Source organism: Saccopteryx bilineata, chromosome 5, assembly GCF_036850765.1.
Source record: "Saccopteryx bilineata isolate mSacBil1 chromosome 5, mSacBil1_pri_phased_curated, whole genome shotgun sequence".
Taxonomy (NCBI): Eukaryota; Metazoa; Chordata; class Mammalia; order Chiroptera; family Emballonuridae; genus Saccopteryx; species Saccopteryx bilineata.
Window position 1 is genome coordinate 217,028,914 of NC_089494.1, and position 5,284 is coordinate 217,034,197.

The following is a 5,284-nucleotide window of genomic DNA, read 5'->3' on the forward strand; positions in this document are numbered from 1 at the left end:
GTTTTAGAACAATTACTTTTCTTCCCTGGAGAAAGCCAAAAGCTCTCTTGAATCTTTGTCATGATAAACCTTAGAGATTCGAATGAGTAGGAATCTCATTGACTGGTTCTATCATTTTTCAGCTCTGTGCACTTTGCAAAATGATGTTAATTCTCTAGGTTCACTCACCTCATCTATAAAATAAGGACAACCATACCCACTCCATAGGGTTGTTCTCAAGATGAAATTAAATAAGCCCTGTAAGCACTTAAAGATTTATCTGGTGACATTCTTAAATGTGAGGCCTCCAGGAGTTTTTTACTCTGGTGCTAGTACATGCAGGCTCCAGAAATTAATCAAAATTGCCATTTAAGTATTGCTACTGTTTTTGTCTTCAGTGACTTCTTATACAAGTATGCAGATCTCAGCTGTGCCTTTTCAGACTTAACCTGATGGTTTTTGCTGTAACTTCATCTCTCTGACAGATCCAAGAAATGTTGATTTTCATCTTGTTTAGGTTTTCTTTTTGTAAAAATGAAAATGATAACTTTCAAGCTCTTTGCATGTCAGACTGACACCAGAACTTTATAGTATTTGGATTGTGGAATCAGATAATCTGGACTTGAGTCTAAACTTTTCTCACTCTCTTGTGTTTTTCACCACTTCAAGCCTCATTCTCTTTATCTGGTAAAAGTGGAGACCGGAGACCAAAATAAAAACTTCACCCAACTTCGTGGTTGGGATTACATTTTTCAAGTACTATATACAATGAATTGTTCATTAATAATTATAGCATTTTTAACAATGACTATTGAAAATATTGTAATAGTTTCTATTTTTTAATCATCTCCTACAATCAAACAGTGTAATAACTGAATTACAAGCATTATCTTAATTAATTTTTTACAAAATGCTTGTATATTAAACCATATATTCTCAAGAAGTATTGTAAAATTTGTATCCCACCATGAGGTGCTATCTAATTTTACCCTAATATATTAGTTTTTAAACCTGATAAACAGCCACAGTTATTTATACAAATATATATTGAGAAATCATCTTTAGACATGCCATATGCACTTCAGTTTACTACAGTCCTCACTATTTCCTATAATAACATTTAAGCTTTCCTAGTATATATTGATTTACTTTTCTATCCCAGGTAAATAAGAGAGTTGGGGTTTTTTGCCTCCCCTAACATTCAGCCCTTTGATTTGAAGTTTTAATCTAAATACCCTTACCTTTTTGAGTTGTCCTTCAAAATAGCAATGGAAACCAAACACTGATGGCTGAAATAGAGCCAATAGCTGACATTTTGGCTCTTCCTTGCTTACTAGCAATTGGAGAATCAATCATGTAACATTTAACCTGTCAAATGAACAATTGGTAATTTTGACTGGCAGCTTTTCTATTCTTCAGAAACTCATAGAAAAAAACTAACAAAAACTTAAGAAGTCACTCAGATTGGGTTCTATGTGTTTGCTTTTACCTCATTTTCAGAGCCATGTTCCTGGGCTCTATTCCTTTAGATGCAGAAGGTCAAGTCACCCAAGACCATGTAAAATGGTTGAAAAGGGTGTGAACAGAGAAAGCCTTGTGGTCTGCTGAGACCACTTAAAGTGTCTCTCTTAGCTGATTAAAGGACAAGTATTACATTGTTACTTTTTTAGTTCCCTGAACACATAGAAAGGCAATAGGACCCTGTTTAAGATTAGGACCTGACTCCTGATTAGGTTGTCAGGAGCTAAGCAGAGAGGCCTATGCCTTCTAATACTTTAACCTTATTTGGGAGTGGATAAGAATGGTGTAAATACTACATTTCACAAGTGTGTAACCCTAGGCTCAGTGAGGCTGAGTTACTTTTCCAAGATTACACAGTGGTAGTATTATGTAGCTTATGACCTTTTGGGCAGTCATGAGTTCATAGCCTGGCTCAATTATTTTCAGCTGTGTGCACTTGGGGACATTATTTTAATTTTCTCTGGTTTATTCACCTCATTTCTAAAATAAGGACAGTCATACCCATTCCATAGGATTGTTCTTATATAAAATTAATAAGACCTGTAAGCAGTTAACCCATAGTATATTAATAAAAACAGAAAAAAATAACCATTTGGTTGAATTATTTTCTTTACATAAATTAAATATTTTTAAATCAATACACCAATGTTTTATAATTTTATTATTTCAGTTTATACTTCTTAAGTAAATAAATAATTAGACATAAGAAGCTATTACTTTGCATATAGGATAGAGAGTAACACTTATGCATGTGTGTATAAAGTTGAAAAATATTTAAAACCAAGTAACAAACAAGAAAACGCCAAGTTCAAATATAGTTTTACCAGGCTCATAAAGCAGCGCTGAGATTATTTGGAGACATATTGTCCAGATGCTAACATTGAGGCTCTTCTATAAGCTGTTAAGGGAAAATGAGAGAAGTCTTTCAATGGCCTGGTGGACTGCTGCATCCTCGGTCAGCTAACTAAACACAGCACAACCAATGGAAGCATTAGGAAATGCTAGTGAAGGTGTGTGCCTGTATGCCCATGTTTATGTGGGAAGCTTGCACATATTGTCATATTTTACTGTGCTGTTGCAAAAAATAATCAGTAGGAAATATAAAGTGATTCCAAACTGACCATATTACAGAGAAATTTATTTATTTATTTTATTGATTTTTAGAGATAAGCAGTAGAGAAAGAGAGAGAGAGAGAAAGAATGAAGAAGCAGGAAGCTTCAACTCATAGTAGTTGCTTCCTGTATGTGCCTTGACCAGGCAAGCCCTGAGATTAAAACTGGTGACCTCAGCATTTCAGATCAATGCTTTATCCACTGCACCCTCATAGGTTAAAGTTTTTTTTAAGGTTTTGTTTATTGATAGAGAAAAGAAAGAGAGAAAGAAAAAAATAAGTAGATGTGTCAAACTGTCCCAATAGCACATCAGATGGCAAATGTAGTTTTGCATTGTGCTAATTTAATTAAAATCTGAATTAATAATCACTAATTTTAGAGTGATTTATTATGGATTATTAAAATAAGACACAATTTTATTTATAAGTTAGATGTCAGACAGAAAAGAATAAAAACTGCAAAAGAGGGAAAGCAGGATAGTGAGGTAGTTTTCATCTCGTATATCATGTATTCAAGTACTCATTAATACATTCCTTCAACAAATATGTTTTACAAACCTACTATTGGCTTGTTTTAGGCTCTGGAGACAAATTAGTGAAAACAGAATCTCTGCCCAAATGGAACTTAGAATCATTCAGACAGCAACAAAACATTTGATATATACCATTGTTTCAAGGTAAATAGATAAGACTGATGGGCAAGACTATTTTTTGATAGGGTGGTTATGAAAAGATAGTTCTTAAGCAGAGATAAATAATGTTAGGGAAAGCACAATGTAAATACCCAAGTAAAAATTTTTTCTAGGGAGTTAAAGAGAAAGAACATGGGAAAGGTGGTTGATGCATTTGACATACATTAAGCTGGCTTGAGCCACAGGAGCAATGGAGAAGGTCTGTGATGGCACTCAGGAATCAGGCAGGGCTGAATTGCATTTGATCATCTAGATTGAGCTAAATTTTCAATGGATATGGAACAATAATTTTAAAATTCAGTCTCAGGTATTCGGGGGTACTGATCTCTTTGCCCTTAGATTGTCAAAAAGAAAAAGACAACAGCCAACAAAACAATAGCCATGTAGTATGAATGAATCTATAAAAATTATACCTATTTTTTTCAGATTGGCCAAAATAGTGTATTTTTTCTGTGCCACATAATTTTAGTAATTGGTTTATGTGTACCATGAGGTGAAAAAGGCTGACAATCACTGATCTAGATACTGGACAAAGTAGGTTTACAGCTGTAAGTATGTAAAACACAATTTATTTTTGTATTATTATTTATTAATATTGTAATATTTATACTACAACTGTAAGTCTACTTTTGCCCACCTGTGTATTTTATGCTAATGTTGTAGGAAGAAAATTGGGGTCTATAAACATAAAAGAAATATGAAGAAATTCATTTAAAAAATATATATCATTAAATCCTTTTATGGAGAACAGCCTATAGAAAGCAGCACTGAAGTCAGGGGCACTAGCCAGAGGTTGTTGGCACTATAGATAGCAAGTTGAGGACACGTCTTCGTACAGTGCTACTCCTCCTGACAAAATCTGGCGTGCACCGTTAATAACCTCTGAGCACTTGTAGAATGCATTACATTTTTTTCAAATGGTATCTCTTTGAAATTAGTAGGACTGAATTAACATTTTATTTATGAATTTGGAAACTAAGAAATGAATATAAGTGCTCTATTCAGGACTTATAATGTGAAGACTGGGACACAGATGTACTCTTGCTTTCTAATCCTAAATAAGGACTTGTTTTCAAGTCCAAGGGTGTCTACAATAACTTATTTAAGATGCCCTTAATCTAAACCCTATTATTTAGGAATATTTAAGTTAATGCACTTATCAACTTTTGTTTAAAATGTTATCTTGTTAGCTATGCTTAATATTATGACTCAAAAAGTTTAATAAGACATCTATGAAAGCAAAAAAAAAAAGAAGTAAAATACTTAGATTAAAACAAACTGAATTAGAGGACCAATTGTTAACAAAAATCTGAGCAGTATATGCTTTATTTAATAAAAATTAATATTTAGGGCCCTGGTCGGTTGGCTCAGTGGTAGAGCGTCAGCCTGGCATGCAGGAGTCCTGGATTCGATTTCTGGCCAGGGCACACAGGAGAAGCACCCATTTGCTTCTCCACCCCTCCCCCTCTCCTTCCTCTCTGTCTCTCTCTTCCCCTCCCGCAGCCAAGGCTCCATTGGAGCAACGTTTGCCCAGGCGCTGAGGATGGCTCTGTGGCCTCTGCCTCAGGCGCTAAGATGGCTCTGATTGCGGCAGAGCGACGCCCCAGATGGGCAGAGCATCGCCCCCTGGTGGGTGTGCCGGGTGGAACCCAGTAAGGCGCATGCTGGAGTCTGTCTGACTTCCTCCCCGTTTCCAGCTTCGGAAAATACAAAATAATAATAATAATAATAATAATAAATAAAATAAAAATTAATATTTAAAACTGGTAACCTCTACCCTTTCTTCCTCAGATGTAGATAATCCAAAGCAAACAGGAAAAAAAGCCCCTGAGTACTGCTCTCTTTAGCACAAGCATTTCCATTTCCATTTGCTCTCTATTGTTTTCTTCTTCACACTGTGATGTGCACAGTTTTCATTCTAACTGTGTTAAAAGTGTTGGACTACCCACATGCAAACACAAACATTTAATTAGTGCTGCA